The sequence below is a fragment of the Lactuca serriola genome, chromosome 5 (assembly GCF_051521515.1).
Source record: "Lactuca serriola cultivar US96UC23 chromosome 5, Lser_US96UC23_V15, whole genome shotgun sequence".
NCBI classification, from domain to species: Eukaryota; Viridiplantae; Streptophyta; class Magnoliopsida; order Asterales; family Asteraceae; genus Lactuca; species Lactuca serriola.
In genome coordinates, this window is record NC_136412.1 from 328,328,025 (window position 1) to 328,351,546 (window position 23,522).

Genomic DNA, 23,522 nt, shown 5'->3' on the forward strand with positions numbered 1-23,522 from the left:
AAAAAAAATGTGGATGACGTCTAAAATCTTTCTATCTTGCACCATTGGTCCAAAATTATAAACTTTTTGTGGTTTTGCTCCCTGAAAAAGTTGAAAAGACTGTTTTACCCTTTTAATTTCTTTTTTACATTTTTTATATTTATTTTAATTCTTTTTAGTTTAAAAATTCATAATAAAAAAAGAATTAGACTACCCACCCACCCCCATCCATCCATCACACCCCTCGTATACCTCTCTTTCTTTCTTTCTTTCTTTCTTTCTTTCTCTCTCTCTCTCTCTCTCTCTCTCTCTCTCTCTCTCTATATATATATATATATATATATATATATATATATATATATATATATATATATATATATATATATATATATATATATGGTTAGGTTCATATGAGATGGCCTAATTTTGTGAGAACGTGAGACGCAATCCTAGCCACTCATTTAGTAGATAAAACAAAAACATTTTTAAAATGCAAAATAATTGAAAATTTTCGATTTTTTTTCCAATATTATTTTCAGAATATATATTTTCCAAAAAAAAAAAATACCAAAAAAATACATATTTTACATATTTTAATAGAATATTTAAAATATTTTACATATCTAACAAATCTAGTAGAATATTCTAAACATTATAAAAATCATATTAGAAATGTACAGTGTAATATTCTATTAGAATATTTTACGTAATTTTCAAAAAAGACGGTAATTTTTTTATTATTTATTATTATTATTTTTATTTTTTTAGGTAAATAAAGTTCCGAAAATAATAATTAAAAAAAAGAATTTTTGGATTTTTCCTTTTAGTTTTCATTTTAAAATTATTTTTAGATTTGGTCTCACGGTCTCACAAAATTAGCATGGTCTCAAATGAACTTGAACATATATATATATATATATATATATATATATATATATATATATATATATCAAATAAACCTGAACCTATATATATATATATATATATATATATATATATATATATATATATATATATATATATATATATATATGAGCATGTTCTTACTTCTGCATCACATGTTCTTCAAATCAAAGAAACCTCACACCTTCTATGATTATTTTGAGGTAACATATCAAATACTTTCTTCCTTCACCTCCATTCCAATAAACCAATCTAAACATAAAAGACTATAAAGAATGGGATAATGGATTAAAATCAAGAATTGTGCTTTGTAATTGGATTTCATCTTCCCCATATCACCATCGAGTTCACACCAGACCTCCATGACATATGCCATCTTCTCCAAGCTACCATATTTACACATTAACCATCTTCACCACTGTTCACTGAGATTCCCACATCACCATCTTCACCCCTCTATCATATCAATAGCTAACACCGCCACCTACAATCAGAAATACAAACAAGTAAAAACACACATCTGTTCTTCAAAATTATAATAGACCTGCAAATCAGTTCCTCGAGGGGGAAAGGTGAGACACAGACAAGAAAAGCAGTCCATATTCTTTGATTTCCACATGTGAACAAATCAAAAAATGATTGGATTTAGGATTTCTTAAGGGAAGCAGCAAGGAGTATGACATTCAAATGTACTAGTGGTTTGAAGCATCGAAACCCTAATTGTGGTAAGGTCTAAAGGGGATGTTATTTTCGGTAACGGTGGTGGTCACCCCTTTTCAGATGAATTTACTGGCGTGAGTTGGTGGTATCTGAAGGAGGAGGATGGGGGGAAACAAGGGCTAGTGTGAAGGGGATATCAGGGCTGAAGATGAAGGTGAGTCAAAAGAGAGGATGTCATAGGGGATTTATACCACAAACTCATCTGTTTTAAGCGGTCTAGATCAACGATTATGGCGACCTTTACTGTTTGCTTCTCGTTTTCGAAAGCCAACTTAAACCCATGTTTAATTGGTGGTGGTCTGAGTGTTGTGATATTGCTGGTGACAAAAATAGTGGGGACATCAAAGGTAGAATGTGTGTCGGAGGAAGAAGACGTTGGGTTTAATCGATGGGTTTTTTTTTATCTTGTGTGTGTATGCGTCTCTGTGTGTGAGAGAGGGAGAGAGAGAGAGAGAGGGGTAGGAGGGGTACGATGAGGGATTGGCTTTGCTATTTTTTTTATTAATTTTCAAATGAAAAAATTACACGAATGGTCCTTTAACTTTACAATTTTTCCCTGAAATGGTCCTTACGGAACTTTTTTCCTTGAGATGGGCCCTACGGAGCAAACCTTGCACATAAACAGTCCTTTTGACTAACACCGTTAGCTTTTCTGTTAAATTAAATGAAAAGACTATATTGCCCTTGCACATCATTACACACATATATATATCTCCTTCACATAAACACTAAACATTCAAGAACACACACCCTCTCAAGAACACACCACCTACTGCCACCATCAGCCACCACCACCGTCCATCACCACCATCTATCACCAAAGTCCATTATCGTCGTCCTCCTCCTACTACCGGCAACTACTCCTTCCTCCGCCACCACCAGATATGTATTGAGCTTTTTCTCGCTAGCTCTCTCCACCAATCCACTACCGATCTCCTCCTTAGATCTTGGTTCATCAGAATCTGCAAACGCCAAAGCAGATCTGATGGAAGAAATCGGTACTCCTCCTAAGATAGCGGTTCACTGGAGCCTTCTCTATCTCTCTCTATATCGTCACCTTCCCCCACAATCCATAAGAAAACCTTACAAGAACAAGCACGTTTCCATCAGATTTTACCATCTTGAACATTTAAAACATCATCCTCAACTTTTGATTTTCGAGTTCAAGTATCAGGACATTTTCTTTTTGATTTTTGAGTTCAAGACATGCACTAACTTTTCAAAGTTTAACCTCAATTTGCATCGGGTCCGCCATTGTTATTCGAGCATCAGATTTGTCATTGTTGTTTATCTAAGCTCGATTTCAATTTCAAGAAACCCTAATTTCATCAAATTTGCCAGTATGTGTGTGTGATTTGATCTCCAAGTGTGTGTCTGTGGCGATTTTTGCAGGTGTATCATTTTCCAGATCTGGTGGTGTTGGTATATGATTGAATTGCTACCACCATTTTTTTAGCCGATTAAAAGATTGTGATAAAACAACAAAACCAATGAATAATGAAAGAGGAAGATAAGTAGAATCTATAAGGCACGAAGCATGAAGAAAAAGAAGAGAGGGAGAGGGAGAGAGAGAGAGAGAGAGGGCCGGTTTATAAGGTTTTATTATATATCAATTTAAAAAGAAAACAAAAAAGTCATTAAGGGTGTATTGGTAATTTCATATAGGTTTAACTACAAAACTTTAACAGAGTTAATCAAAAGGACCAGTATTGGGACAAAATTAAAACTAAAAGGTCATTTATATGCAAGGTTTGCTGCATAGGGACCATCGCAGGGAAAAAAGTTCCGTAAAGACCATTTCAAGGAAAAATTGTAAAGCTAAAGGACCATTCGTATAATTTGTTCTTTTCAAATTAAAAAAGAATTAAGAAAATATAAAAAATAATTCATAAAAAAGAATTAAAAGGGTAAAATAATCTTTTTAATATTTTTAGAGACCAAAACCATTAAAAAAAATGTTTTTGAACCAAAGATTAAACTTTTTAGCCCTTTCAAAAAGTTAAAAAGTTTTTAGACTGTCCATTTTTTTTAAGCATAAGGATCTAATTTGAAGTTTAATCACATAAAATCTTTTAAAATTTTACCATTTCTCTTTTTAGTCCAGATTCTCTCGATCTTGCCAAACACCTAACCTTAACTTATCACCACCATTATCAGCGATCATCACTGCGTTGCCACCACCAGCAACGCCACGATGCCACCAGAAGCGTACAACAGCCTAGCACTCCACCGCTACCACACCTACGCACTTACTGTTAAACGCCACTGGCAGATCTGGAATTCAGAGTGAAACCACAAATGTACCTATGAACCACCGCTGCACCACCACCATCACACCTAAACACTCATCATCACCGGCCTCTGCCCCTGTTTTTCTTTCTCTAAAAAAACCCTAATCTAACCCATCACCACAAGTCACACCTTCCGGTGGGGATGAGTGTGACTGTTAAACGCCACTATCTCACTACCACCTGACCACATCTCTTGAAAACCTAAACCTCCCTCAACCTCTTACTCTGTCAGTGTAACGCTAGATGATGCCGCATTCTTTACAAACCCTAGAAGCCGCTGGCTGTGTAAACCCTAACGCCACCACCGGATAACCATCGCGACCCGATCTTCTCCATGTGACAACTTCTCAAATATTTTGAAATACTCTTCGCTTTTTATGTACTGAGTTCGAATTTAGCCTAATAATCTTATTTTTATTTTTATTTTCTGAGATCGAATCTGACATTTTAAGGACTATTTCTTAGCTACTATGTCGATCGATTATCGGAAATTAAGGGTTTATGATATTGATTTGACTGTTCAATAAATTTTTTTCAGGCAAAATGTTTGTCATCGTTGGGCTTCTTGTCGCTCAGCTTATCTGCTGCTCACATGTATTCAAATCGTGTTTATTTTATGTATATTGGTGTTTTTAATCGAATTAGAACAAACTTATGAGATTTGAATTTTGTGGTAAAAGACTATCCCTCGAATGAAAAAAAGACTGATATGCCCTGGACCTGATAAACATTCAGCTTTCTCAAAGATGCTAAGCAAGCTATGAAGACATTTGTGTATACATTATGTCAAAATGTGATTTAGTTTTTTTTCAGGAGATAGGAGAGTATATATGAAATCTTCGATTCCATGTTGAATATAATGTTGATTATCTAAGTTTTAGATATCATTATACATGCTCCTGATAAATGTTTTATGAATTTTCATACTATATAAATATGCTGGAATTTTATTGTTTTTAGAGTAAATTGCAAAATTGGTTCTAGTGGTATCTCAAAAAATACAGTTGAATGACTTGGATGTATATTTTGTTCAATTGTATTATCAGTCCACAATTAAAACTTTTATGCAGATTTGGTCCCTATGGTATACCAAAAAATACAGATTTGGTCTAATCTAAACAAAAATGACTTAAACTGTACTTTATGCAGTCTGAATCATTTTTTTTAAACAAGAGTTAACTCGAGGGATCAAATCTATACTTTTTGGTATATTATAGGGACCAAATATGTATGGAAATTTTAATTTTGCAATTTACTCTTGTGATTATGCTTTTGTCAAAAACATGATAGTTAATAAAGTTTTCTTTTGACATTTTTTTTTCTCATTTTGAATATATAAATCATAGTATATCCTGAATTGCCAACTTATAATGGTATAACCTAAACAAAGAGTGTATAGGATACAAACACAAAATCCACGACGCTGCGATTTAGTCTTGTGAATAGTGTACATCAAAGCTTTCAATTTCTGAGCCGTTTACAGCCTCATTTACGAACTTGTACAGTAGGGTTGGGGGGACAAATAAAACAAATATTTCTGCAGGATATTACATGTATTTATCACGAGAATGAAAGTAGCAATTGTACATGGAGAGGTTGAATGTATCCCTTTTCAAGAGATCCAAATAGAAATTAATATATTTAAAACTAAATTCATAAATATTATACCAGCGACATGTATGTAGGGATGTCAATTCTACAGTCTTTTTTTTTTTTTTGAACATGACTTTATTAGATAAAGAGAAGAGATTACAATGTGAAGCACAAATGGGTTTTCAACTCATAAATCCCAAATCAACTCCTTTCCCCCGTTTACTTGTATCCTTAATTTATAAAAAAGCCAAGAACTTAGACCTCAAAAGCTAAACAAGTTGTTTTCACCTTACAGATCCACATAACCCATGTGAACGCTATTACCATCCCCTCCGATGCATCTTCTCTCTTGCTTCTTGTGCAAAATAATAAACAGATTCGTTTGACATGTACTTACAAAGGAAAACTCACTATATAAACCTATTCTTCTCTCAAATGTTTCACTCATAAAGATCTAACAAAATAAGAAGACGATTATAAAGACACAAGATGATACCTCAACATAACGGAGAGAATATAACAAATATTTTCTTAACAGACTAATGACCTCTCCACCAACTTCACACATTAAGTACTCAGTTCACAACAGCTGGGTTAACCATTAACCCATAGATCGGCAGAGATCTACGTGCATAGTACGTCATCTCCACCTGTAACCCTTATAAAAACAAGCAATAGACACAATATACACAAAAAATATAACACACCAAATATGAGCATAAAGTCCACAATAAGTCAACAATAAATTTGGAAATAAGACTTGTTTATTATTTTAACACCTCCCTACAAATTAATAGTTGACATAATCAAACAACTTTAAAGGGATCAAACAATTCTAGCGCATTAACAAGGAACGCATGTTGAGATAGATTGAGCGCTTTAGTTAATGTATCATTATTGTTCTTTTCCATAATCAATATTAACCAACTTTATTATTTTTTTTTTAAATCTTTTCTTGATAAAATGAAGATCAACCTCAAAATGTTTGGTCTTTTCATGAAAAACTGGGTTTAAAAGTTTTATAGTTGAGTCATTGTCACAATATACATTAGATGAACTTGAAATATTAAATCCAAGGTCAAATAGAACTTTAATAATCAAAATTTTTCACAAGTGATAGAACCTAATTCCTATACTTAGATTATGTAGAACTCCTAGAAACCGTGATTTGTTTTTTACTTTTCTAATAAACAAGGGATTTCCCAAAATAAATGTAATATCGTGTTATAGATCTCCTAGTAGACAAGCATTTAGCCCAGTCAACAAAAGCATAAATTTCATTAGACCTGTTTTTAAGAATTTGAACCATCTTTACCGGGACTAAACTTTAAATACCTTAACAATCTCAAGGCTACTTCCATGTGATACGTTCTTGGACTGTGCATAAATTGACTCAAAGTCTGCATAATATAAGAGATATTTGGCCTGGTAATAGTGAAATATATTAAATTTTTACTTAATTTATGATATTCAATAACATTAACCAACAAAACATCATTTTTGTCCATGGCATCCTTATTAATTTTTTTGATTAGGATCAAGATGAACATTTACAGGCTTACAACCTAGCATACCATACTCATGCAATAACTCCAAAATATATTTTATTTTAGATAAACACACACCTCCTTCAATATCAATGGCTTTTATTCCTAAGAAATATTTCAACTTTCCAAAATATTTAATAAAAAAAGTGATTTTAGAAAACTTTTAACACTTTCAATTTCAGCAATACTATCACCTATAAGATATATATCATCCACACAAACAAACACAACAACAATTGACCCATTTTTAACTCTAACAAACAATGATAAATCATTTATATTTCGTTTAAAAGCAAAATCAGATAAAGAATTACACAACTTTTCATTCCATTTACGAGGAACTTATTTAAGCCTATATAAATATTTTTGTTAATTTACAAACATGATTGACCCCCTTGTATGATATCCTTGAGGCAATGTTATACTTACATCCTCGTCAAGGCTTCCATACAAAAAAGCCTTATTGATGTCTAGTTGAAACAAACCTCAACTATTACAAATAGCAATTAAAATACCAAGTCTGATTATAGCCTTTAGCCACAAGTCTAGATTTATAGCTATCTATCTCTACATTTGATTTACATTTGATCTTATAAATCCACATACACCCTATTAGTTTTCTGTATTTAGGAAAATATGTTATATCCTAAATATTATTTATGTAAAAGGGATTCTATTTCACCATTCATTGCTTTAATTTAGGATCGAAGCAAGCATCTAAATAAGATTGAGGTTCTAAAGTTTTATTTAAGTTTGAAATAAAGCACTCGTTTTCTTTATTTAAAAATGAGTAATAATCATAGTTTTTTCAATTCCATATCTGTACTTTCCTTCAATGACATGGTCATTAAACTTAGTAGGAGCTTTCGTAGTCCTATGAAGTCTACAGGTCTAATCAAAGTGACTAGAAGAGGGACTTAAAGGAGATTGACTACTTTCCTCAGCCTGATAACATATATTGGGGTCATCCTCATCAAACGAAGGCACGCCTAAAGTATCATCATGAGTAGTATCTGTATTATTCACCGAGTGATCAGTACTAGAACCATTAGTTTAATGGGTTACTCATAAACTCTCTAGATTAAATTTATCAATCATAGAATCAGGAGAACAAACTCATCATAGAAAAAGGATCTAAGGACATGAAATTAATTTGATTAGAGATTAAATCCTTTTCAGTAGAACTTTGTTTCTTCATTTTAAAAGGAAAAACGTTCTCATAAATCTTCACATCTTTGGAAAAGAAAGTAACACTAGAGTCAATACTTAAAATCTTATAACCATTTTTTTCAGGTGAATAACCAATCAAAACATATTTTTCAGATCTAGTGGAAAACTTATCTAAAACATTCAATTTGGTAGCAAAACATAAGGTGGCATACCACCTAAAATAGAAGATGGAATATGTTTAATTAGAAAAACTATAGTTAAAACAACATCACCTCAAACTTTTAGAGGAAAACCAAATTCAAATAATAGAGATATGAGTACATGTAAAATATGTCTATACTTTCTCTCTAGAACACCATTATGTGGTGAAGTGTAGACACAATAAGTTTGATGAACTACACCTTTTGTTTTAAAGAGATTTTGTACTTCATGTTTTACAAACTCAATCCTATTACCAGATCTTATGATCTTAAATTTAACAAATACTTGATTTTCTATAAGGTTTAAAAAGGTTGAAATACATGAAAACACTTCCTCTTTTGATTTAATAAGATATACACATGGTCCCCTAAAAAAATCATCAACAATAGTGAGAAAAATTTGACAAATACTTGATTTTCTGTAAGGACCCCAAACATCAAGGTGAATTAAGTACCCAATGTTTTTTGAATTGTGAACAATGGTAGTAAAGGACTCCCTAGTTTTTTTTAGTTTTGTGACATATTTCGCAAGGAGTCAGGGACTTATTATTAAAATTCAACTTATCTTTTAAAACAGCTAAGGCCTACTTTATAGGATGACCAAGCCAACTATGCCAAGTTATTTTTTAGACAAAGCATTTAATACCACTAGAATTGAAAAAGGGCATACCTAAAGTAGTACTAGAAATATAGTAAAGTCCTCCTCCCTCATTACCAGTCTCCAAGGACTATGAATTATGCACTATATAATTATATTCATCAAAGAGTATTTTGCATTTACTATCATTGCATAGTTTATGAACTGATAACATATTTACATTAAACTCACGTATAACAAACACATCAAATAAGGTTAATTTATTAGAAGGATTCATATTCCCAATTTTGTAAAATTTAGCAGTGGATCCATTTGGATTATCCATTATTAAATTAATATTAGACACATTAACAACATCATTTTGATTAGATTCAGATGAGGTTATGTGTTCATTAGCCCCCGAGTCAACAATCCATTTACTAGATTGAAAATAACTATTAAACACAAAGTTATAGGAGGTACCAAACCGTATTGGTACTAGCATTTACTTCATCCACAAATTGTTTTTCATTGATATGTTGAAGAAGCTTGGAGAATTTGTCCCCGGTGAGAGACCCAAGACCAGAAGAAGTAAAATTAGATGTAGAAGTGCCACCATTAGTAATATACTAATATTAGATGTAACATTATTATTAGAGAAGGATCTCTCAGAATTATTATCAGAAAAACTATTACTAGTTGAGTTGTTAAAGCCTTTATTGAAACCGTTTCTTAGTTTGAAATCCTTTGGGCATCCAAAAAGTTTAAAAAACGTTTCAATGGTTTTGACACCATAATTTTTACATTGAAGGTTTTGATTAGGATCTCTTTTCTTTCTATTGTCATTGAATTTACTATTGAAGGCTTTGATTAGGACATCTTTTCTTTCTGTTGTCATTGGATTTACTATTGAAGGCTTTTGATTGAGGTTTGGATGGTGTATTAGACATGAAACCTTTTTTTTTAAAGGATTCCTCCCTAGTGATTATAACAAAGTAATTCCTTACATTTGGTAAAGGATCAATTAACCAAATATGACCTTTAAATTGGTTGTACCAATCACCTAATCCACTTAAAAAGTGCATAAGTTTCATTAATTTTGAGTGAATGTTTAAATGAGTTGCAGCAGGATAGACATACTCAGTAAGATTAGCTAAACCGTCAAATTCATTCCAAATAGAATCAATTTTGTTATAATAGTTAGAGACATAAAGACCATTTTTTGTTAAGGAATTGATTCGTTGATGGATCTTGAAGACAACAAAGTCATCATATTTGTAATATGTTTCATTTAAATCATTCTAAATATCAATAGCCTTTTCAGAGCATGCATTTCCTACATAGATGGTCTCATATATGGATCCAAGAATCCAATAACATACGACAACATTATCTCTTTCCTATTTAAGGGATTTAACATGATCATTTGTTATTTTAACAGTTGTCCCATCTACAAACCCTAGTTTGTTTTTTGCCTTTAAAGCTTTGGTAATGGAACTTATTCAGATTCAAAAAAAATTCGGTTCCAATTAGTTTGAATCTATTAATAGTTTGGGTTTCAATATGAGTAGGGTAGATATAAAGAGGATCATCAACATCTGGTGATTTATTGGACCAGAGATTAGTAACTTAGATCACAACAAGAAGATAAGAAGACAACAATGACTTACAGGAGACAACATAGGATCCAATATATAACTTTGAATAGATAGGGTTTGAAGACTTATAGTGGGAGAAAAGAAACACTAATTTTATAGCGTCTTCTATACAACAATGAATAAGTGATGGGATTTGAGCATAACAAAAAATCTTATGTGTGCATGCAGCTGTAAATTTGATCTACGTTTTCTCTAATTGAACATACAATGTAGAAACCCTAGAACACTAGTGTATAAAAAAAAAAATACATAAATAGGGTTACAAAACATACATTTGATTGTTATATAGCAACAAAAAATCCAAATCCTTAGTGTTGTTGAGACTTTGAGAACAAGCATCACAATTGTGACGCCTCTAATGGTTCACACCCAACACTAGCAATAGAAGAATGATTGAAAAGGAGGGGGTAGATTGCAATTTTCGGCTGGTACTCTTCAAGAACAAGTGGCCAAAATTCATAGGGTATCAACCCTATTTATAGTGCAGTCAGGAAACCCTAGATAAGCCTAAATCTAAGATTATCTTAAATCGGGTAATTATCCACTTTCCTGATTATCCATAAGAGAATATTAATCTAGAAACCCTAAGGCTCTAGAAAACTATCCATACTCTATGGAGGATTCTAGATTGCCTCTTGCTCAACTATTGAACAATTACAATCCAGCCCTTGCACTTTTAACTAATTCTTTTCATCCCAAAATTAATTCTAATTAATTTCTTATTATATATTAATTAAACATTACTATTTATAATTGATATATTATTATCATAATATATTAACAATTTATTTATTTCAATTTATTAATTAAATAATAATTCAACATCTTTCTCCAAAATCATCATGTCTAGTTGCTAGTCTTGAGGGAAACCCAAAAGGATTGTGCTACTATCAATTGAAGTATATACCAATTATAGTTATGGGATTAGACACCAAATACAACAGTCTCCCACTTAGATAAGTCTAATAACTACAGTTTCTAGTATACCCTTCTAAAACTGATCAGCAAATTGTAGCTCTCAAAGCCGATGTCGAACTCTGGCCTAGTCAGTTGTGTGTCCTAAGATATGTGATTATATAATCCTCCGTTCTACAAGATATCATGTGGAAAAATGACATAGAACAGAATCAATCTCCTTGTCCAATACTTTGTTTCCCGATTTCTGATTTTTTTAATGACAAAGAACTACTAATCAAACACATCAATCTAGTCCTAGCCGGGCCCGTCACTATAAGTCAACACCAAATCATCGAGGGACCCAAGATATCGCTTTTCCCGTTAGGGAAAAAGGAACAGATAAACTTTGAATTATATGCGTCCACTGTTTACTCAAAATATCATGTACAACAATAAGTTTTATAAATCAAGTTACTGATGTGTTTACGTATTATCAATGCATAACCAACTCGTAAACAACAACTCATATATCTCAGTTTAAACATTATAAGATATTATCATCTTAGAATTACTCGTGATAAATTTCGTGATGTAATTCTCTAAGCATGGGTTAATCCAATACTTAAATCTTTATTTCAAATTACTCACGAATGTTGCAGCAAACCATTTCTATGTCCAAACCCTTTAGACAATCTACAATCTAATTCATGACAATCTTGATTCACTTCTTACTTCAAAAAGTATGATCGAATGTGGATGTTTGAATAATCCAATTATTTTGGAAGTAAAGCATGAAAATTGAAACACAAGAATAAACAATTGACAAAAGACAATAGACAATACTTATAAATAATTCTCAATTACTTTATCATCAAATGTCAATTACATTTATTTTGTTAAAAGTTTCTAAACAATTATCTAACTGATAAAACTAATATCATCATTCAGACCAATGTTCCTCGCATGATGAACATGCTTAATCCTATTCAGACCCTTTATGAGAGGATCTGCTGGATTCTCTTCGGACGATACCCTCTTCACGACGATGTGACCTTCTTCTACTATATGTTTGATAAAATGATATTTTATGTCGATATGTCATGATCTGCCATGATCTCTTAGTTCCTTTGTTAAGGAAACAACCCTTTCATTATCACAAAAAATCTCTATTGGCTCCTTAATGACTGGACCAACTCCAAGATTTATGATGAAGTTCTTCAACCATATAGCCTCCTTCTATGCTTCGCTCGTTGCTATTGTGACAACCCGAAATTTCCATTCTGAACAAACCACACCAAGCCAATAGAAGTAGAACAGTTATAGTGAAAACTCAGATTTCGAGTATAAGTTTGGCAGTTTTCAGGATTTTACATCTAAGGAGATATTAGGAGAGTGGATGCACTAGGGTTTTGTGCAACACTATAATTCCAATACTCTAGGACATTAGAGTTCATTCTGAGAATAGAAATATTTTCTGCCAGAAATATCAGGACTATAAATAGAATTCTGAACCAAATTGGTTCATTAGTTGAATTCCAATTAGTGAAAAGCCAAATTCTCTCTCACGGATCTTCGGGTTTTCATCCCAAATCGTGAGTACACTTCTCTAGTTGTGTTATAATGCTTGTTTTAGGTTTATTAACATAGATTGTATGTAAAATACATGAGATCCGGGAGTTTACCGCCCAAGAACGTTCTTGGGGAGTAAACTCCAAGATCAAGCAAAGGCCATCTAGTCCCATTTCCTTGTTAGGCAACTAGTTAAGGATAATAGATATGTACATTTGAGACAGGAAATCAACCAAGAAACACCCAAGTTAGGAGTTCACGGCCCAAGAATAGCTTAGGCCGTAAACTCCCATGTAAGTTGCTCAAATGGTGCTTTTAAGGCACCTAAGGCTTGGACTCTATTTTAGACAAATACCCTAAAGTGTTTAGAACCTAGAAAACATAAGAAAAGCACAAGTATTGAAGAGTTTACGGCCAAGAGTGGTTCTTGGGCCGTAAACTCCTATTAAGGGGTCAAAGGACACCCTAAACCCTTCCTTGAGCCAAGAAACAATTTGGGCATGTACCTAAATGAGTTATGGACTAGTAAAAACACTTAGAACTCCATGAGTGAGGGAGTTTACAGCCCAAAAGGTTCCAGGGCCGTAAACTCCATAGAATGGTACCAAATGTGCCATAAACTCTTCTAAAGCCAAGTACCAAAGCCTAGTTTAGATCCTAGAAATGTTAGAGACTTGAAAACACCATAAAAACCCTCCCAAGGGAGTTTACGGCCGTAAACTCCAAGGGAAAGTGGTCTCTGGGCCGTAAACTCCCCAAAGGAGTCAATATGGTGCCCAAACACTTGTATAAGCCTTGAAACAATTCCCCACTAGAGTTGTGATAATTCTAAGCTCCATTTAGGCCTTAGTTGAGAGTTTACGGACAGGAGCTTACTCCCATGGGCCGTAAACTCCAATGATTATGGTCATTAGACCTTAAAATCCAAATAGGGGCATTGCACTCCTTTGTTGCAACCCATTAGCCTCCTAGCACCTGTCCAAAAGTGTTTTCCTCGCGTTTAAATGTTTATACTTGTATAATTAGTGTTTTAATCACTAATTATTTATATACATATGTAATTAGGATCATTGTGTGTGTCTAAGTCTTCACTTGACACCAAGCACTTGTCCGATCCTTCCGTACGATAACAGTCCGTTCAATTCCAGTCACTTACTGCAGGTGAGTTCATACCCCTTAATCAATGTTTTAAATGATTTTAAATGCTTTAATGGGGGGGGGGGGATACAAGTAGAAAACAATATGTTATTAAATCAGTCTTAAGTATTTTGTAACTATGTTTTCACTTAGTAGATTTCACATATTTCAAAAGGTGACACATGAAGTGGTTTTCTATCTTAAAATACCTTGATAACAAAAGTATTAGTTTTGAAATGTTTAATGACATCAAGTCACTCTAAATTATTGTTCAAAACTCCTAGATATCTTGCAAAACCATTATTTTACCTTCTTGAATCAAACTATACTTATGCGCATATGTTCATATATATGTTAGAGATTATAGTTTTCACCCTTCATTTAGTTTCCAATACTCTTAGGTAGAAAGAGTGCATAAACCTACGTAAACAACCAATTACCTTCCAGTTAGCTATCATAGGGATAGTCAGAAGATATCAAACATTACTACTATTACAAGGAATCACACAAGAGTCAGTTCATTCATGAGTCCATACCAATACCTTACATGATACATGAGTACACTTACTTAGGATTACCTGATACATGAATATGTTTACATATACTTAACTGTTACATGAAGACACTTACATGAATACCATACAGGAAGACTGTTACTTAGGTGCATTATCCTGTATTTACTTACCTGGATACTTGTACTTAGAAATACGAGGATAATTTATTAGTATTTACTGTGTAAATTATCTTTCCTACCCCAGTTGAATGGGATAACTCGGCGGGACTGACCATTCCGAATCCCACTGATTAGCACCAGTGGTCGATGAATATCTACGGATGTTTAAGGTTGTCACTTACTTAGTAGTCAGTGACAGGACTAACCATCCCTCTGTCCACTGTTGCAACAGTAGATGAGATGTGAATCTTCGAAGGATCATTCGGTTGACGATCTGTATTAAGAGATCAATGCGAGGACTAACACTCCCTCCATCCTGTTGCTGCTACAGAGGATGAGTGGACAATCTTCGGATGTTCATTAGGTTATATGTATTATGTTAGCACCAGTACCTCCGGCTAACACTTACATGATTATATTTTCCTGTTTACTTTATTCTGTGATACTTTCACATAAACGATGAGTTAGACTAAGTACTCTAGTACTAATCAATAGAAAGGAAAAGTTATCGTATTACTTACAAAACATTCGAGTCTTGGTAGAAGACTACTTAGCCATAACAGAACATTCGAGTCTTGGTAGAAGACTACTTAGTCATAACAGAACATTAGGGTCTTGGTAGAAGACTATCATATCATTTTCCTATTTTACTTTATTTTGTGATATATTCACATAAACAATGAGTTAGACTAAGTACTTTAGTACTAATCAACCAAAGGAAAACTATCATTTTACTTACAAAACATTCGGGTCTTGGTAAAAGACTAAATTTCATACTTATAGAAAATAAGGGTTTTTTTTCTAGGGATTTCATACTTACCTCAATACTTTCATTTAAAGGTTTACATGGCTTTCATAACAGATTTTCATAAGCAAGAAAACGACACTTAATTTCTTATGAATTCACCAGCTTTAAAGCTGATACTCGCTTTCAAGATAACTTGTATTCTCAGGTCATCAGTTAGACAGGTGCGGTGGCCAGGTTTTTGAGAAGATGGAGCACAGACAAGACTCGCCTTATTTTGATTATTCATATTATTGTTGTACATTATGAAATAACACACATGTATTAAAACTCTACTGATAATGCAATGGATGATGTTGTTGCTTGTTTATTATATTACACTGTTGTGATACTGTACATGACGTCCTCCACCCCTGAACGTTTCCGCCATTCGTGGTTTTGGGGTGTGACGGATTGGTATCAGAGCATTGTTTATAGTGAATTAAGTATATCAACCCATAAAAGATATACTAACTATAAATACATCGGGATTAAAAACACTCTGTCTAAGAGTTATACTTCTAAATAATAAAATATTTAAGTAAGTATACGTGCCTGCATTCATACTAAAATCAGTGTCACAATGACATGAACAAAAGTATTACGATTGTTGAATATCACAAGTAAGCCTGGGGATATATAGTCAGTCTTAGGAATGGCATAGCCTGATCAACTATGCTGGTCCGAGGAGTGATTAACATATGCCCAAGAATGGTTGTGATATGGCAACAAGTCTAAAAACTTACCAACACCACCATAAAGAAATACCATATGGGTATTTGGCCTTACTGTAATTATCTTAGTTAATTCGTCTATATAGTTATTTCTTATATCTCCAAATTCTCGCGTAGAAAACATGGCTGGATTCCATCCCCACGACAACCTGTTCCTTCCGAAAGAAGTGATTGCTGGATGGGTTGGAGAAGAACCAGATGATGATCATCCAATCCCTCTGAATGATCACCATGCTGACGACCTTTCAGACGATGCCATCTCCGAACCCGAGGTTGAGAACCTACCCCAGGCAGCTCCTTTTCCGATTCCTAACCCTCATCCGACTTTTCAAGGCCCGACACCTGAGTGGGTGGAATGTTTGGAAACTTGGAGCCAAGGACAAGATCAGCCCATGCCATTTAATGGTGACTGAAACTTCTATGACCTGAACGATGGGGGCTCAGCAGACAGAATCATGCCAATTCTGATTCGAAGAGTTGCCCGAAACGAAATTCAGGGCAGGACAGCTCTACAACGTATCGCAGAAGTCGATACAAATGGGGGAATGCATATGCTTCGCACCAGTCGCCTTGAACATGCTCATGAGAGGTCTGAGAGAAACCATGAAACCCTGCTGCAAGCACTGGCTGAATCACGAGCTGAAGTCATGGAACTCCGAGTACGCCAGAGGGTGTACGAAAGACACTTACTTGAGGTGGAACGCCAAATGGCTGAACTGAGAATTCACCAGAGAGATGATCGTCGCCAGTAGTAGATGCTTTACTTTATATTCCTTGTTAGAAAGGAATCGTGTTCGTGTCTATGCCCGATGTGGCATTTACTATGAAACTATCTTGTACTATAAGTACTCTAGTTAGGTCTATATGTTGTCAAGAACTATCTCCTCTGAATATGATGTAAGACCTTTTTATAAGGTCATTTTCCCAAAATTGTACGTCATGAATATCAAAGATATTGACAGTCGCTAACTTCTGTGTCGTTCTTTATTCGAATACTCTTATCATACTTTCGTTAGAGTCTATTTGGAACATGCTCTAGTCAATTCATTGGACTATAGCAATTTAACTTGGGAGACATCTCCAAGTCTCTGGTAATAGTTGGATTATGTTATTCACCAACCAACAATACCTCGGCTCGAACGACAAACATCTTGAGACCATTTTAAGAAACTTAATTCCGATCTTTACCAGGACTGCATCATAGGGATGTAGGTCGAACTTTCCTGAACATACTTCCATTCCATACTAGGACTGCATCATAGGGATGTAGGTCGAACTTTAGAGAACATACTTCTATTCTTTTCACGAGCGATCGAACTACGTTCAGATTCAATCATTTTCGCTCACAAATTCATTTTCTTTCAGTAACAGAATCATGGCTCCCAAGAAGAACGATCACCCCATCAACCAAACACCAACTCTTCAGATTGATGCAGCTACCTTTCAAGCTGCAGTCTCGGCTGCCGTGTCATCTATTCTGACCCACCTGAACGCTGACGACGCAGGTGTTAGCGGGATTGTTAACAATCATTCCAATCCAAGTATCAAGCGAAAGACTTGGACTAACTCTAAGGACAAGTCGCTTCGAAGGGCGAACAAGAAACAACCACCAGTAACAACCTTCACAGCTACGACATCAGTACCTCCAACTACCATCCCTTCGGGCGTCCCAATGGTCCCCAAACCAGCCAAACTTTATGCTGGAAAACTCCCAAAATGCATCAGATGCAATTATCACCACCATGGACCTTGTAGGGAGATGCAGTGCTCACACTACAACAGGAATGGACATACAGCTAGTCACTGTAGGATCTAGATCCAACACATTTCTTTAACCACCAATGTCCAAACCTCTCAGATATGCCATCTATGTGGCGTCATGGGACACTTCAAGAAGGACTGCCCATCGGAGAAGGACAACGGCAAATCCGGATGAGTTTGACCTCAGAATGCAAAAAGGCAGTTAAGGAACCTAATATAGTATAGGTTCCCTCCAAATCGTCAGTATTTTGTATGTACAAAAACATGTTTAAAACTAGTGCAACCAGAGTCTAATCTTTTGCGAGATTCCGTCCGTTAAGGGACTCTCGTGCTGCGTATACTTGTCTTTTGTAGTATACCTTGTTTCACAGCAATAGTCTTGTAATAAATCCTAAGTACAGTAACTCTGTTAATGGTTTCACTATTGTGTTTTGTCTGTAACGCCTTATGTTCAAATCTAATGTCTTTAGTTTCCATATGTTTCCGACTTTATCATACGACTCAAGTAAATTAATCTTCGAAATACCAACTTCATAAGTACATCTCTTTCTCAGAAATTGCCTTTAGCAAAGCCGTTATATCAGAACACCGAAGTACTCATACAAGGAGTACCTTATAGTTCTTTTCCTTTCTGAAGGAATCCCCACATTATTGCTCATGCAGTACGTCAAGTTCAATTCCAGGATTCCTACGGGTGATCTATCACTGAAGAATGTATACATGAGAGTGATATATAATCAATGTTCTATAGGTTTAGAATTGATGATTCCACTTTAACTTCTTTTCCCTCGGTGGGATGTGATATTAAAGAAGAATCAGTTATTCGACTACCTTTTCAGTCTTAATTATATACAACTCGTATACACGAAATTGTGATCGTTGAATCACGTACGAATTCTAATATGAACTTCAGGACGGAGACTGTCCAGGAGTACGAGTAATTGCATTGGCATAGGAACAAACTTAGAACCCAGTTTGACTCTTATAACCAGATCACCTTCAGTCTAAACACCTACGGAAGATACAAGAACAACCCGGACAACACAACGAACTACTCAACCATAGAATTAGAAGACCAGGCTTCTCACCCTTGAGAGCTCCGACCTTAGTCTTACCAGAATTCGACGGAGTGCATTCTATGTACCTCGGCAACCGAAGACTTCATTTAGATTTCCTTTAGAAATCGTTGTCTCTGCCTCGCATAGACGAATTGATCGGGAAAACACAGGGAAAGAATTTCTTCAGAAATGGACTTGAGATCCGAATATTACCAGTTCGAGTGTTAGGGAAGGATGTCCTAAAGACTACCCTCCGAAATCGATGCGGACACTTCGAGTCCGTAGTGATACCCCTTGGATAGGATCAGTACGTCCATAGTATTCATGAGCTACATGAGTGGAGTACGCCTTTCTTACTAGGATCAGTTCGTCATTTCTCCATGTAATGGCTTACTTATCTACCCTCATAGTAAGAAAGAACCCATAGAAACATTACCCTCGGAGATACTTTTCGCAAAGTTCTCTAATCAAGAGTTTGGAATTTAGAGTCAAATTTCCTGAGACACACTATTAGTGTTGTGAAAATTCTTGAGTACTCTGTCAAATTATCCAAAACTGTTGGGAATTTGTCGGCACCGTAGTCACTAATGGAAAATTCGCCAAATTCTAGGTCTTACAGACCTACTATCATAGTCCATTCGGAACTCCCCACAAATTTCAGAAACCCTTTAGACTTTGACCCAGCAAGGGATGGCCCTTGACTGGGAAGTAAGCGAGAGAAAGAACATTTGGAATTCCAAGTGAGAGACCAAATTCTTTAGGAAACCTCACTCTGGGAACGGCTTAATACGCTTCGTAAAGTGTCGAAAGCTAAAAATCCAATATAGTTAGGACCTCCGAGATTCTTACCAGAATCGGTCCTGCATTTCATAAACTAGACCTACTCCGCGAACTCAGTAACATACATCCTACTCTTCACGTCTCGATCGTGAAACCATGCCTTTCCGTTAGGACTCTTGCAAGTCCACTCGTCGAGATCCTCGCCTTCGTCTTAGAACCGTAGTGACCCTCGACCGAGAGGTCAAGCGGACGAAGCAGCGCCATCACCCGATAGTGAAGGTTCGTTGGGATTCCAACCGAGAACCCGATTTCACTTAGGTGCGCTAGAACCAATCAATTAGGAAGTTTCCTCCTCACGACTCGATCATTCGTGAATACTTCCTTGCCTAAATTCTAATTTCGGGACGAAATTCCCTTCAACAGGGGGATGATGTGACAACCCGAAATTTCCATTCTGAACAAACCACACCAAGCCAATAGAAGTAGAACAGTTACAGTGAAAACTCAGATTTCGAGTATAAGTTTGGCAGTTTTCAGGATTTTACATCTAAGGAGATATTAGGAGAGTGGATGCACTAGGGTTTTGTGCAAAACTGTAATTCCAATACTCTAGGACATTAGATTTCATTTCGAGAATAGAAATATTTTCTGCCAGAAATCTCAGGACTATAAATAGAATTCTGAACCAAATTGGTTCATTAGTTGAATTCCAATTAGTGAAAAGCCAAATTCTCTCTCACGGATCTTCGGGTTTTCATCCCAAATCATGAGTACACTTCTCTAGTTGTGTTATAATGCTTGTTTTAGGTTTATTAACATAGATTGTATGTCAAATACATGAGATCCGGGAGTTTACCGCCCAAGAACGTTCTTGGGGAGTAAACTCCAAGATCAAGCTTAAAGGCCATCTAGTCCCATTTCCTTGTTAGGCAACTAGTTAAGGATAATAGATATGTACATTTGAGACAGGAAATCAACCAAGAAACACCCAAGTTAGGAGTTCACGGCCCAAGAATAGCTTAGGTCGTAAACTCCCATGTAAGTTGCTCAAATGGTGCTTTTATGGCACCTAAGGCTTGGGCTCTATTTTAGACAAATACCCTAAAGTGTTTAGAACCTAGAAAACATAAGAAAAGAACAAGTATTGAAGAGTTTACGGCCAAGAGTGGTTCTTGGGCCGTAAACTCCTATTAAGGGGTCAAAGGACACCCTAAACCCTTCCTTGAGCCAAGAAACAATTTGGGCATGTACCTAAATGAGTTATAGACTAGTAAAAACACTTAGAACTCCATGAGTGAGGGAGTTTACGGACCAAAAGGTTCCAGGGCCGTAAACTCCATAGAATGGTACCAAATGTGCCATAAACTCTTCTAAAGCCAAGTACCAAAGCCTAGTTTAGTTCCTAGAAATGTTAGAGACTTGAAAACACCATAAAAACCCTCCCAAGGGAGTTTACGGCCGTAAAATCCAAGGGAAAGTGGTCTCTGGGCCGTAAACTCCCCAAAGGAGTCAATATGGTGCCCAAACACTTGTATAAGCCTTGAAACAATTCCCCACTAGAGTTGTGATAATTCTAAGCTCCATTTAGGCCTTGGTTGATATTTTACGGCTTGGAGCTTACTCCCCTAGGCCGTAAACTCCAATGATTATGGTCATTAGACCTTAAACTCCAAATAGGGGCATTGCACTCCTTTGTTGCAACCCATTAGCCTCCTAGCACTTGTCCAAAAGTGTTTTCCTCGCGTTTAAATGTTTATGCTTGTATAATTAGTGTTTTAATAACTAATTATTTATATACATATGTTTTCATATGTAATTAGGATCATTGTGTGTGTCTAAGTCTTCACTTGACACCAAGCACTTGTCTGATCCTTCCGTACGATAACAGTCCGTTCAATTCCAGTCACTTACTGCAGGTGAGTTCATACCCCTTAATCAATGTTTTAAATGATTTTAAATGCTTTAATGGGGGGGGGGGGGGATACAAGTAGAAAACAATATGTTATTAAATCAGTCTTATGTATTTTGTAACTAAGTTTTCACATAGTAGATTTCACATATTTCAAAAGGTGACACATGAAGTGGTTTTCTATCTTAAAATACCTTGATAACAAAAGTATTAGTTTTGAAATGTTTAATGACATCAAGTCACTCTAAATTATTGTTCAAAACTCCTAGATATCATGCAAAACCATTATTTTACCTTCTTGAATCAAACTATACTTATGCGCATATGTTCATATATATGTTAGAGATTATAGTTTTCACCCTTCATTTAGTTTCCAATACTCTTAGGTAGAAAGAGTGCATAAACCTACGTAAACAACCAATTACCTTCCAGTTAGCTATCATAGGGATAGTCAGAAGATATCAAACATTACTACTATTACAAGGAATCACACAAGAGTCAGTTCATTCATGAGTCCATACCAATACCTTACATGATACATGAGTACACTTACTTAGGATTACCTGATACATGAATATGTTTACATATACTTAACTGTTACATGAAGACACTTACATGAATACCATACAGGAAGACTGTTACTTAGGTGCATTATCCTGTATTTACTTACCTGGATACTTGTACTTAGAAATACGAGGATGATTTATTAGTATTTACTGTGTAAATTATCTTTCCTACCCCAGTTGAATGGGATAACTCGGCGGGACTGACCATTCCGAATCCCACTGATTAGCACCAGTGGTCGATGAATATCTAAGGATGTTTAAGGTTGTCACTTACTTAGTAGTCAGTGACGGGACTAACCATCCCTCTGTCCACTGTTGCAACAGTGGATGAGATGTGAATCTTCGGAGGATCATTCGGTTGACGATCTGTATTAAGAGATCGATGCGAGGACTAACCCTCCCTCCATCCTGTTGCCGCTACAGAGGATGAGTGGACAATCTTCGGATGTTCATTAGGTTATATGTATTATGTTAGCACCAGTACCTCCGACTAACACTTACATGATTATATTTTCCTGTTTACTTTATTTTGTGATACTTTCACATAAACGATGAGTTAGACTAAGTATTCTAGTACTAATCAATAGAAAGGAAAAGTTATCGTATTACTTACAAAACATTCGAGTCTTGGTAGAAGACTACTTAGCCATAACAGAGCATTCGAGTCTTGGTAGAAGACTACTTAGTCATAACAGAACATTAGGGTCTTGGTAGAAGACTATCATATCATTTTCCTATTTTACTTTATTTTGTGATATATTCACATAAACAATGAGTTAGACTAAGTACTTTAGTACTAATCAACCAAAGGAAAACTATCATTTTACTTACAAAACATTCGGGTCTTGGTAAAAGACTAAATTTCATACTTGTAGAGAATAAGGGTTTTTTTCTAGGGATTTCATACTTACCTCAATACTTTCATTTAAAGGTTTACATGGCTTTCATAACAGATTTTCATAAGCAAGAAAACGACACTTAATTTCTTATGAATTCACCAGCTTTAAAGCTGATAC

The 23,522-nt window shown here is 35.1% G+C and overlaps 1 long non-coding RNA gene across 1 annotated transcript; it reads left to right on the forward strand.

Annotated features, from left to right (window-relative positions):
* The first annotated feature begins 3,673 nt into the window (after positions 1–3,673).
* On the forward strand, positions 3,674–4,553 carry LOC145051974 (uncharacterized). The gene is made up of 2 exons (XR_013683883.1): positions 3,674–4,272; positions 4,432–4,553. It is a non-coding gene; the product is annotated as an uncharacterized LOC145051974 (long non-coding RNA).
* The last annotated feature ends 18,969 nt before the right edge of the window (positions 4,554–23,522 follow it).